A 13,768-nucleotide genomic window follows, 5' to 3' on the forward strand; every position below is an offset into this window, starting at 1 on the left:
TTTCTTAAGTGACCAGATCTTCTTCTGTCTTCAAAAGTGCAAAATGATAGTCTTTCGCGGTCTTTGTTCTTAAAATAACAATCTTCTTCTTTGTGGTTAGTCCTTTTTCTATGAGGACAGGGCTTGAAAGATCTCAATTTCAGTTCTTGAATTTTATTTTTACTTTGAAAGATCTCAATTTCAGTTCTTGAATTTTATTTTTACTTTTAAAGTAACACTCTTCTTCTTTGCGATTATTCCTCTGCATATAGAATAGTGTTCTTTCTTCTTAGGCTTCTTGCATTATCTCGCAAAATGTCCACGACCACCACCATTTTTACAAATTATATCTTTTATTTTTGTTAAACCCGACATCAAAGGCAATACTCGCTTCTTGATAACCATTTTTCAGTCATTCCTCTTCTCTTGTAAGCCCTGCAATTAGATTTTCCATAGTCTTCTCACCGCTGGGTGACAAATCCCATGCTGGAGAACAGTGTTTGTATTCTTCTGGTAAAATAGACAAAAACTTAGGTATGATCACAATATCTGTCATATTTTCTGACTGGAGACGATTCAGTTCAAATACTATATTCTGTAGTGCACTTATATTATATGTCTCTGGTTTTATTGTACTTGAAACTACAAAATTCTTGAAGGAACTGCCGAGTTCTTTGAGACACATCTCTTTTATAAATTGCTTTAAGTTTATCATACATTGCCTTGGAAGTTTAACAACACAACACATGTAGCTTTACCTTTTTCTCAATTGTTCTCATTATAAAATGTTTTGCCTTGCTGTCCATTTTCTGCCATTTTTCTGTTTCTCTAAAGTTTTGCAATTTTCCAGTGTTTCAGTTACATTCACAATACCACACAGGTCTCGCGTATTAAATAATATTCTAATTTCAACATACCACAGATTGAGCGTTCTACTATCTTTAAGCACTTGTATATCATGAAATTCTTCGTTTTCTTGAAACATCTTTAACTATCTTTAACTGTTTTTCTTCCTTATTCATGCCTTTTATTTTTAGTTTTTCTATTTTCTTATTGCTCTGGGCCCATAACCTGCTGTGGTTTTTATCTTAATTTTATTGTAACTTTATGAGAATGTAATAACATACATACATAGACACAAAGTAGAAAAACACGATACACACTCGATATGTTGCTATGTCAAGCTACCTTAAAGATATACTTTATTTTTATACAAACTCTTAGATGTTACACACTATTCTTTTAAGAACATACAGTAAACATTGTATTTTACTTGCTCTGCACCTTTCAACAGTGTCAACTTTGTTTGCGCATACAGTATGGGATCAAAGAAATAACTGTATCTTCCCATATATTGAATTGCTATGGCTGTATTTCTGCATATATTAAACTAGTTACCACGAAATTCTACCAATGTCTGTTGGGAAAACGTGCAGATGTTCATACAAATTTTATCAAAATCCATTATGGTCATGCAAGAACCTGCAGACCACTTTAAATGGAATGACCCCAATAATGAACATCTCACTGAAATCAATTTGGAGAACACAAATGTTAATCAGACCATTTCCAGCTTTTATCGTTTCAAAAAAGGGATTTTCCTTATTTCTGATAAAACAGTGGATAAGGAAATTTGCTAATCTGTTCTGCAACATTTTGACAACATTATCTATAGAACACTCTTGCAGCACTTTAACTACTCTTCCTGTCTCATTATTCCACTGATACCAGCTGATGAGTTTTGCTGAGCAATGAAGCAATGAGTTCAGGAATTCTTCATACTGCTTTATATTTCCACATTTCTGGAATGGGACAAATAGCTTTTTGAAAAATGTTTTGGAATTCCTATTTTTCATTAGCAAAAAATCAAATGTTACATGTGTAAAAGCATTTTTGGCAACTGTGATATGCTATAAAATAGTTTTTTTCCCCATCAGAATTTTTGTAAGTCATAGCAAATCAAAAAGTAGTTACTACAATTTTTGTTTTATCAAATATACACTCCTGGAAATTGAAATAAGAACACCGTGAATTCATTGTCCCAGGAAGGGGAAACTTTATTGACACATTCCTGGGGTCAGATACATCACATGATCACACTGACAGAACCACAGGCACATAGACACAGGCAACAGAGCATGCACAATGTCGGCACTAGTACAGTGTATATCCACCTTTCGCAGCAATGCAGGCTGCTATTCTCCCATGGAGACGATCGTAGAGATGCCGGATGTAGTCCTGTGGAACGGCTTGCCATGCCATTTCCACCTGGCACCTCAGTTGGACCAGCGTTCGTGCTGGACGTGCAGACCGCGTGAGACGACGCTTCATCCAGTCCCAAACATGCTCAATGGGGGACAGATCCAGAGATCTTGCTGGCCAGGGTAGTTGACTTACACCTTCTAGAGCACGTTGGGTGGCACGGGATACATGCGGACGTGCATTGGCCTGTTGGAACAGCAAGTTCCCTTGCCGGTCTAGGAATGGTAGAACGATGGGTTCAATGACGGTTTGGATGTACCGTGCACTATTCAGTGTCCACTTGATGATCACCAGTGGTGTACGGCCAGTGTAGGAGATCGCTCCCCACACCATGACGCCGGGTGTTGGCCCTGTGTGCCTCGGTCGTATGCAGTCCTGATTGTGGCGCTCACCTGCACGGCGCCAAACACGCATACGACCATCATTAGCACCAAGGCAGAAGCGACTCTCATCGCTGAAGACATCACGTCTCCATTCGTCCCTCCATTCACGCCTGTCACGACACCACTGGAGGCGGGCTGCACGATGTTGGGGCGTGAGCGGAAGACGGCCTAACGGTGTGCGGGACCGTAGCCCAGCTTCATGGAGACGGTTGCGAATGGTCCTCGCCGATACCCCAGGAGCAACAGTGTCCCTAATTTGCTGGGAAGTGGCGGTGCGGTCCCCTATGGCACTGCGTAGGATCCTACGGTCTTGGCGTGCATCCGTGCGTCGCTGTGGTCCGGTCCCAGGTCGACAGGCACGTGTACCTTCCGCCGACCACTGGCGACAACATCGATGTACTGTGGAGACCTCATGCCCCACGTGTTGAGCAATTCGGCGGTACGTCCACCCGGCCTCCCGCATGCCCACTATACGCCCTCGCTCAAAGTCCGTCAACTGCACATACGGTTCACGTCCACGCTGTCGCGGCATGCTACCAGTGTTAAAGACTGCGATGGAGCTCCGTATGCCACGGCAAACTGGCTGACACTGACGGCGGCGGTGCACAAATGCTGCGCAGCTAGCGCCATTCGACGGCCAACACCGCGGTTGCTGGTGTGTGCGCTGTGCCGTGCGTGTGATCATTGCTTGTACAGCCCTCTCGCAGTGTCCGGAGCAAGTATGGTGGGTCTGACACACCGGTGTCAATGTGTTCTTTTTTCCATTTCCAGGAGTGTAAAATTATGGTTGTAGGGCAAACTTTTCCATTTCATTTGTTACAGATTTAACAATACTTGATTTCCCTAAACTATTTTAAAATGTAAAAATTATCTCCAAATATTATTTGAAATTGTTTGGAGGTGTATATACAATTTATTGAAAAGAAAATTTTTGTAACAAAATATAATGTACCAAAAGTCATCAGTTTCTTCTACTATTTGAGTAAATATTTGTCAGTTGTTTTTTCAGCAAAAACGTAATTAATATGTAACACTATGATGGGAAGTATTGTATAACGTGAAGTACTGTGTAACTTCAGGAATTATACATTATGACTTTTGAATTTTCACGGAATGACCAATGAGAAAACCATCCATTATATGTATTTAAAGCTGGTCTGAAGTAGTAGCATAGCACAGAATCGCAAGATTGAGGTAGTTATACAGGTTGTGGCAAATTGGTCCGCATTCAATGATAATTTTATAAGTACTAAGTGTCTTTTTTGTTACAAAAATGTGGTAAAAGGAATCTGAACAATGCCCAACATTCCAGAAATTGTATCATTCCAAAAGTTTCTCGCGAGTGGACAAAGAGAAAATGGTGTGCGATTGTGGAGGAAAATGTACCGGTCATGAATCAGCAGTTCAAATGTGCATCAAAGGAGTAGAACTTTCTGTGACAGGATCACTCCTAAGTGAATTAATGGACTCAAAAAGTTACGTGAAAATGCTTTAAGATTTGCTAAGGGATATTACTCAAACTCCTGTGAAGTCAACAAATGATGAGGTATCTCAGATCAGTGAGTACAAAAAAAAAACTTTATATCCCATGCCTAAATGGACGAACCGTCATGTGCTGCCAATTAACAAATACAATAGTTTGATGCCAAATATAACAAATTCAAATATTATTCAGAATGGAAAATTAATAATGGAGGCAAATAATAAATGCAAGAGCAACACAGAACAGAAAAATAGTGAGGACTGGATTACAAATGCTAGTGTACACACCCATAATACAAGAAGGAAGAATGAAGTACGGAGCATACCCCACCGACTGGCAATGCTAGAAAAAGGATCCCAGTACTCTGGTATCAGACTACTAAGAAATCTGCCTAAAAACCTGCAAGATAGTGTACCTGACAATGACTTTCCAAAGAAACTTAAAGACTATCTCATGGAAAAAGTGTTTTACAGTGTTGCAGAATACTTACGCCGTTAAATTTGTATATATTGTTATTCATTATCAATTATGTAAAAATGTAAGCTAAAGGTGTAGAAAAATAAGTGATAATGAATATTAATACTTTGACATGTCCTATCTTACACGTACATTTACTGTACACAATGTAATCTTACAGGATCAAATAAAATTCAATTCAATCACTCCCATCACTAGATGCAGCGAATAAACATTCATTCATTCACTATACGTGCAGTAAACAAGACAAAAGCAATTAGTAGTGCCAATGAAACACTATGTGAAGACCTGATGAATAACAGTGAATCTGTGTATACTCCGACAGTCATGGTAGAGAAATCACAAACATCTTAAAATTTGATCATCATGTTAACACCACTAGTCTCGTTAAATCAGGAGCTCCTATATGTGAAATCATCAAGAACTGCTCCAATAACAAACACTGCACAGTTCTAATGTTGTTGTTGTTGTTGTGGTCTTCAGTCCTGAGACTGGTTTGATGCAGCTCTCCATGCTACTCTATCCTGTGCAAGCTTTTTCATCTCCCAGTACTTACTGCAACCTACATCCTTCTGAATCTGCTTAGTGTATTCATCTCTTGGTCTCCCTCTACGATTTTTACCCTGCACGCTGCCCTCCAATACTAAATTGGTGATCCCTTGATGCCTCAGAACATGTCCTACCAACCGATCCCTTCTTCTGGTCAAGTTGTGCCACAAACTTCTCTTCTCCCCAATCCTATTCAATACTTCCTCATTAGTTACGTGATCTACCCATCTAATCTTCAGCATTCTTCTGTAGCACCACATTTCGAAAGCTTCTATTCTCTTCTTGTCCAAACTATTTATCGTCCATGTTTCACTTCCATACATGGCTACACTCCATACGAATACTTTCAGAAATGACTTCCTGACACTTAAATCAATACTGGATGTTAACAAATTTCTCTTCTTCAGAAACGCTTTCCTTGCCATTGCCAGCCTACATTTTATATCCTCTCTACTTCGACCATCATCAGTTATTTTGCTCCCCAAATAGCAAAACTCCTTTACTACTTTAAGTGCCTCATTTCCTAATCTAATTCCCTCAGCATCACCTGACTTAATTAGACTACATTCCATTATCCTTGTTTTGCTTTTGTTGATGTTCATCTTATATCCTCCTTTCAAGACACTGTCCATTCCCTTCAACTGCTCTTCCAAGTCCTTTGCTGTCTCTGACAGAATTACAATGTCATCGGCGAACCTCAAAGTTTTTATTTCTTCTCCATGAATTTTAATACCTACTCCGAATTTTTCTTTTGTTTCCTTTACTGCTTGCTCAATATACAGATTGAACAACATCGGGGAGAGGCTACAACCCTGTCTTACTCCCTTCCCAACCACTGCTTCCCTTTCATGTCCCTCGACTCTTATAACTGCCATCTGGTTTCTGTACAAATTGTAAATAGCCTTTCGCTCCCTGTATTTTACCCCTGCCACCTTCAGAATTTGAAAGAGAGTATTCCAGTCAACATTGTCAAAAGCTTTCTCTAAGTCTACAAATGCTAGAAACGTAGGTTTGCCTTTCCTTAATCTTTCTTCTAAGATAAGTCGTAAGGTCAGTATTGCCTCACGTGTTCCAACATTTCTACGGAATCCAAACTGATCTTCCCCAAGGTTGGCTTCTACTAGTTTTTCCATTCGTCTGTAAAGAATTCGTGTTAGTATTTTGCAGCTGTGACTTATTAAGCTGATAGTTCGGTAATTTTCACATCTGTCAACACCTGCTTTCTTTGGGATTGGAATTATTATATTCTTCTTGAAGTCTGAGGGTATTTCGCCTGTCTCATACATCTTCCTCACCAGATGGTAGAGTTTTGTCAGGACTGGCTCTCCCACGGCCGTCAGTAGTTCCAATGGAATATTGTCTACTCCAGGGGCTTTGTTTCGACTCAGGTCTTTCAGTGCTCTGTCAAACTCTTCACGCAGTATCATATCTCCCATTTCATCTTCATCTACATCCTCTTCCATTTCCATAATATTGTCCTCAAGTACATCGCCCTTGTATAGACCCTCTATATACTCCTTCCACCTTTCTGCTTTCCCTTCTTTGCTTAGAACTGGGTTTCCATCTGAGCTCTTGATATTCATACAAGTCGTTCTCTTATCTCCAAAGGTCTCTTTAATTTTCCTGTAGGCAGTATCCATCTTACCCCTAGTGAGAAAGGCCTCTACAACCTTACATTTGTCCTCTAGCCATCCCTGCTTAGCCATTTTGCACTTCCTGTCGATCTCATTTTTGAGACGTTTGTATTCCTTTTTGCCTGTTTCACTTACTGCATTTTTATATTTTCTCCTTTCATCAATTAAATTCAATATTTCTTCTGTTACCCAAGGATTTCTACTAGCCCTCGTCTTTTTACCGACTTGATCCTCTGCTGCCTTCACTACTTCATCCCTCAAAGCTACCCATTCATCTTCTACTGTATTTATTTCCCCCGTTCCTGTCAATTGCTCCCTTATGCTCTCCCTGAATCTCTGTACAACCTCTGGTTCTTTTAGTTTATCCAGGTCCCATCTCCTTAAATTCCCACCTTTTTGCAGTTTCTTCAGTTTTAATTTACAGGTCATAACCAATAGATTGTGGTCAGAATCCACATCTGCCCCTGGAAATGTCTTACAATTTAAAACCTGGTTCCTAAATCTCTGTCTTACCATTATATAATCTATCTGATACCTTTTAGTATCTCCAGGGTTCTTCCATGTATACAACCTTCTTTCATGATTCTTAAACCAAGTGTTAGTTATGATTATGTTGTGCTCTGTGCAAAATTCTACCAGGCGGCTTCCTCTTTCATTTCTGTCCCCCAATCCATAATCACCTACTATGTTTCCTTCTCTCCCTTTTCCTACACTCGAATTCCAGTCACCCATGACTATTAAATTTTCGTCTCCCTTCACAATCTGAATAATTTCTTTTATTTCATCATACATTTCTTCAATTTCTTCGTCATCTGCAGAGCTAGTTGGCATATAAACTTGTACTACTGTAGTAGGTGTGGGCTTCGTATCTATCTTGGCCACAATAATGCGTTCACTATGCTGTTTGTAGTAGCTTACCCGCATTCCTATTTTCCTATTCATTATTAAACCTACTCCTGCATTACCCCTATTTGATTTTGTGTTTATAACCCTGTAGTCACCTGACCAGAAGTCTTGTTCCTCCTGCCACCGAACTTCACTAATTCCCACTATATCTAACTTCAACCTATCCATTTCCCTTTTTAAATTTTCTAACCTACCTGCCCGATTAAGGGATCTGACATTCCACGCCCCGATCCGTAGAACGCCAGTTTTCTTTCTCCCGATAACGACATCCTCTTGAGTAGTCCCCGCCCGGAGATCCGAATGGGGGACTATTTTACCTCCGGAATATTTTACCCAAGAGGACGCCATCATCATGTAATCATACAGTAAGGCTGCATGCCCTCGGGAAAAATTACGGCTGTAGTTTCCCCTTGCTTTCAGCCGTTCGCAGTACCGGCACGGCAAGGCCGTTTTGGTTATTGTTACCAAGGCCAGATCAGTCAATCATCCAGACTGTTGCCCTTGCAACTACTGAAAAGGCTGCTGCCCCTCTTCAGGAACCACACGTTTGTCTGGCCTCTCAACAGATACCCCTCCGTTGTGGTTGCACCTACGGTACGGCTATCTGTATCGCTGAGGCACGCAAGCCTCCCCACCAACGGCAAGGTCCATGGTTCATGGGGGGGACAGTTCTAATAGCATGTGCAAATGATGTTCATAAAAAGGATCTTAAAGGAGCTACAAGATGCCTAAGAAAAACAATAATGTTATTGGAAAATCAAAAAACGATAGTGATAGGATTCCCACACAGATTTCACCTTCAAAATTTCTCCTGTGTAAACAAAGAGACAGTACAATAAAATCTGCAGAGCCTTTCAGAAAACATTCTTTCTCCACACAGGGGATATGCACTGTGATCTCTTCATCAGACATGGTCTGCATCTTAATGGTAGAGCAAAAATTGCCATCCGTAATAAAATCATGACAATTATGAAGACTATTCACGACACATTTAGTTCAACTGCCATTTCTCTATCTCAGAAACACACAACAGTTCCACAAAATGCTAACCAGTTTCATACAAGTGTAGTGATGTATCCCAAACCTCAGAAACAGAACCAACAGATCACTCAGAGATTGACCGCACATATAGAGTCAACAGCAGATACCATAGAAGGAATATGTCGCAGGAAAAGTTATGCTAGTACCCTAAAAACAGCAGCAGCAGTTCCAGCCTCTACAGTGGAAATAAGTGAGGAAAAAACCAGCACCAGTTGCAATGTCTAATGAAGTGAGCCAAAGGAAAAAAAAGCAACGAATAATGGAAACTACATCAATAACAACAGAGGCAACAGGAGGCACCTGTCTCCTTAACAATAGAAGAGTCTCACCACCAGCCCATCTGATGGATATTTTTTTATTATTAACCGGTGTGAAGAAAATACTGAGGTAAGAAATCTATGAAAATCTGTACTTATCAAACAATGGAAAAATCCAGGATGGAATGTAACAATATTATGAGAAGGAAAATTGCTACCCACCATACAGCAGAGATACTGAGTGGCATCATTCCAATGACTGCTTCAAAGCCTGTGCCATATGGATGCTTCCCACCAACACCAGCTTTTCTGAATTGTGAAGGTGAGAACTTTCCCTGGAATACATCCTATATTCCTATAACCCTCCTGTCCTCAACCTTCGTTAGTTGCTGCCCTCAACCATCCAGCCCCTTCCTTGCTCCCATTCCAGCACTACACAGCCGTCATTTCACCGCCACCACACCCAGTCCTCCCCCCCCCCCCCCCCCCCCACTTCCCCTCTCCGCCCCAACATTCCCCTGCCTAACCTGTAGCATTTTACTGTCCACCATCCCCACCATACTATCTGACCCCCTCACCACCCCAGCCTCCTCCTTATCTCCACCCAGTCGCCACTCCCATCATGCACTGGTGCTGCTACTCACAGTGTGGTTACAGTTGCCTGAGATTGCAGTTTTTTTTTTGTGTGTGTGTGTGTGTGTGTGTGTGTGTGTGTGTGTGTGTGTGTGTGTGTGTGTGGGTGGGTGGCTAACTAGTGTGTAGCGCAGGAATTTGTTTGTGGTAAGTAGTTGTTTTTTTGGGTCTATTGTTCCCGAGTCGTTATGTATTGTGTGGGTTTTGATGTGTTATGGGTTCGGTTTTATTTATTGCAGTTGTAGGTGTTTGTTTTTTCATATCATTAGCTGTGGTTGACCTCTATATGTTAAGGGAAGTATCGGATTCCAATTTTTGTCGTCGTAGATATGTGTGTTTTGGTATTGTCAGCTGTGGTTGACCTATATAGGTTAAGGGAAGTGTGATTCCAATTTTTGTTATTTTAGGTGTTGGTTTTGTGGTATCAATAGTTGCGGTCTGATTCTAATTTTTGTAGTTGTAGGTTTTTATGTTGTGGTACTGATCAAATGCGGATGACCTATATAGGTGAAGGGAAGTGACCAATTCCTGTGAATTTTGCGGATGTAGCGGAATGTGGGAATTTTGCGTTGTTTTTCACAGTTCTTTTGTCATTGTCTTGTGTGGTTTGGGAGCGTTGTGTGCATTTTTATATGTTTATATCTAGCTTGCTCCCACCCTAAAACCCCCAATGTCCTGCGCCTGTCCCATTAGTTTGATTATATTTTTGGAGAGAGATGTTATTGTTATATTTATATGTATTTTCATGTTTGTTGTCACGTTTGCGTAGTGACATCATAGGCGCCATATTCGAAATGTGGAGAATGGTCATTTCCCCCATACTGATGACATCATGGGTCAAAGCAGATGGGTGGAATCGGGTGCTTCTGTAATCCCAATTTGTATATAATAAAAAAGCACACCCTCAGTCCGCAATAATCAGTCAGTCATTTGAGCAAGACAACCTCTCTGGTGTGCTAAAGTATGCAGAGGTAAAACCACTACACAAAAAAAGGAGCAAGAGAGGATATAGGGAATTACCGCCCCTTCTCTATCCTCCCAGCGCTATCCAAAGCATTTGAAAAAATAGCTGCAGTCCAGATAACAAATTTTATCATGAAACATGGTGTTGTTCTTAAAAACCAATATGGGTTCCAAAATGGGAAAAGCACCACAAGTGCTATTAAGAATTCATTGAAAAAATCTGCACATCACTAGACAAAAGCAACAAAGCAGCAGGTATCTTCTGCAACCTTACAAAGGGATTCGATTCTGTGAATTACTTCATGCTGCTTCATAAACTAGACAGATAAGTCATCAGACAAAATGCTCTGCAGTGGCTCAGGTCTTATCTGACAAACAGGAAACAAAAGGTAATCGTAACATCTAATACCATAAATTATTCATCTCAGTGCGATACAATATCAGAAGGAGTCCCTCAAGGCTGAATTTTGGGGCCAATATTGTTTCTCTTTTACATAAATGATTTACCTCTTAATACCAATGCCCAGCCAGTCATGTTTGCTGATGACACTTGAGTACTCCTTGAAAAACAAAATTTGGGAGAAATTCTGCATGGTGTTATAAACACACTAAACAACCTAGATACATGGTTTCAACAAAATGGCCTTAAACTTAACTTTTCAAAGACCTTGTTTACACAATTTAGAGTCAAACAATCAAAAATCAGTGACATCAGCACTGTACATAAAAATCAAGTTGTGGACAAAGCTTAGTCCATTAAATTCTTGGGACTAAACATGGATGAAAATTTAACCTGGCAAGCACATATAGATTATTTAACTACAAAATTAAACAGCCATGCCCTTGCAAGGCATATGACATAACCTGCAGAAAAGTGGTGTACCACAGTAACTTTGAATCCATAGTTAGAAATGATTTAATTTTTGGGAAAATTTGAGCTACATGTCACAAATCCTGCTAGTTCAAAAAAGAATCATTAGAAAAATGTGTGCAGCCCCTCCAAGAACGTCCTGCACCCATCATTCAAGAACCTAAAAATATTACCTATCCCTGCATTGTACATATTTGAAATTATCATATTTTTATATAGTAACCCTGAGCTAAAAGAAGAAAACCATTTCATATATATATATATATATATATATAGACACACACACAGGGTGTTACAAAAAGGTACGGCCAAACTTTCAGGAAACATTCCTCACACACAAAGAAAGAAAATATGTTATGTGGACATGTGGCCGGAAACGCTTACTTTCCATGTTAGAGCTCATTTTATTACTTCTCTTCAAATCACATTAATCATGGAATGGAAACACACAGCAACAGAACGTACCAGTGTGACTTCAAACACTTTGTTACAGGAAATGTTCAAAATGTCCTCCGTTAGCGAGAATACATGCATCCACCCTCCGTCGCATGGAATCCCTGATGCTCTGAAGCAGCCCTGGAGAATGGGTATTGTATCACAGCCGTCCACAATACGAGCATGAAGAGTCTCTACTTTTGGTACCGGGGTTGCATAGACAAGAGCTTTCAAATGCCCCCATAAATGAAAGTCAAGAGAGTTGAGGTCAGGAGAGCGCGGAGGCCATGGAATTGGTCTGCCTCTACCAATCCATCGGTCACCGAATCTGTTGTTGAGAAGCGTACGAACACTACGACCGAAATGTGCAGGAGCTCCATCGTGCATAAACCATATGTTGTCGTACTTGTAAAGGCACATGTTCTAGCAGCATAGGTGGAGTATCCCCTATGAAATCATGATAACGTGCTCCATTGAGCGTAGGTGGAAGAAACTAAAATGAGCTCTAACATGGAAAGTAAGCGTTTCCGGACACACGTCCACATAACATCTTTTCTTTATTTGTGTGTGAGGAATGTTTCCTGAAAGTTTGGCCATACCTTTTTTGTAACACCATATATATATATATATATATATATATATATATATTTTATAACACACACACACACACACACACACACACACACACACACACACACAAAGAAAATTTCTCATGCTTCCACCACATCGCTTAAAACTCTACCAACAGATACTCCAGTGCATGGACATGAAAATTTAAAATAAACTCACAGGTAGAGATGTACTGAGGATTGAGGTAGGTTCACTGAAGAGAAAACTATATGATCTCCTGGTGGAAACATGCTACTATTCAACTGAGGAATTTATGAATGATGAAATCAGCATTTGAATAGTGTGACTGTTTAATATTATAGCATTGTATACAATATTGTACATAATGTATTGTTACATCATAAGAAAAACAATTTAATAATATTACTATGTCCAATATCAATCTGTACTGGTAAAAAGTAGTGTTAGGGAATTAAGTATATCGTAAGGCTAAAAATTGATGTCTCTCCTATACAGCATGATCGGATGATCTGTAAATGTATGTTAAGAAACGAATAAAATACAAACAGGGCACAAAAGTAACACCAAGTGCTGTAGTCTTCTTGCTAAACTTAAATATTTATTTGTAAAATAGGAAAGCAGTTCTGAAAATATTAGCACGGAAAGCATTTCAGTCAAAGAGAATTTAGGTGTTACGAAGTCTTCTTCAAAGGTATTTTCCTGGGATGTAGCCTTGTACATAACTGGCATGTGGACGAGAAGCAGTTTAGACAAAATAAGGCAAGATTCTAGACAAAATAAGGCAAGATTCTGACATGCACACAACACTGAAGATTACTTGATAACTAATGAGGAAGTACTGGATCGAACTGGGAAGAAAAGAAATTTATGGTACATCTTGCATACAAGAAGGTATTGCTAATAGGACACATCCTGAGGCACCAAGAAATTGTCACTTTGGTAATGGCGCAAAGTACAACGTTGTGGAAAGGGAGTGGAGGAAAGTGTCCATATAAGACAACAAATGCTCAACAACTAAGCATATTAAAATACTTGTAGGCTACTGTAAACATGCAAGATGAAGAGATTTGGACAGGATAAATAAGCATGCATCAACCCGGTATTCGGCCTGAAGACCACACCACCATTTGTAAACATACTGTGTAGGCCAACCTATTCCTTTATGTGCTATGTCATACAAGTGCAACAATATTAAGCTGAGTATGGACATAAATGAATACTTTCTATGAAACTCATCATACAGGTGCTGTGACATTCAAAATCATATCATTCAGAATCGTATTGGAGACATAAATGTGCGCTTA

At 39.9% G+C, this 13,768-nt stretch overlaps 1 protein-coding gene across 4 annotated transcripts in view; it reads right to left on the reverse strand.

Annotated features, from left to right (window-relative positions):
* LOC126412197 (deoxyribodipyrimidine photo-lyase) overlaps positions 1-13,768 on the reverse strand; it is a 121,090-nt gene that overhangs the window by 106,596 nt on the left and 726 nt on the right. The window lies entirely within an intron of this gene.

The sequence above is a fragment of the Schistocerca serialis genome, chromosome 1 (genome assembly GCF_023864345.2).
Source record: "Schistocerca serialis cubense isolate TAMUIC-IGC-003099 chromosome 1, iqSchSeri2.2, whole genome shotgun sequence".
NCBI lineage: Eukaryota > Metazoa > Arthropoda > Insecta > Orthoptera > Acrididae > Schistocerca > Schistocerca serialis.